The sequence below is a fragment of the Tupaia chinensis genome, unplaced genomic scaffold, assembly GCF_000334495.1.
Source record: "Tupaia chinensis unplaced genomic scaffold, TupChi_1.0 Scaffold000709_2, whole genome shotgun sequence".
NCBI classification, from domain to species: domain Eukaryota; kingdom Metazoa; phylum Chordata; class Mammalia; order Scandentia; family Tupaiidae; genus Tupaia; species Tupaia belangeri.
Window position 1 is genome coordinate 158,815 of NW_006160233.1, and position 235 is coordinate 159,049.

Here is a 235-nt window from a genome sequence, read left to right on the forward strand (position 1 = left end):
CATTTTGGGATTGTCGCGAGACGCAGCCGTTTAACGGTGAGAACGGGTGCGCGGGGAAGGAAACCTCGCGCGCTCCCTTGGAGCTGGTTCCTGATTGGTCGGCGTTAGGGGTGGGGGAGGGAACCTGGAACGTCGCTGCGTGTCAGGCCGCGAGGGGCGGGGCAAGGAAGTCGTTCCTCCTCTCCGATTGGCCTGCCGAGCGTCTGTCGCGGGGGCGGGGGCGGCGGCAGCGAAA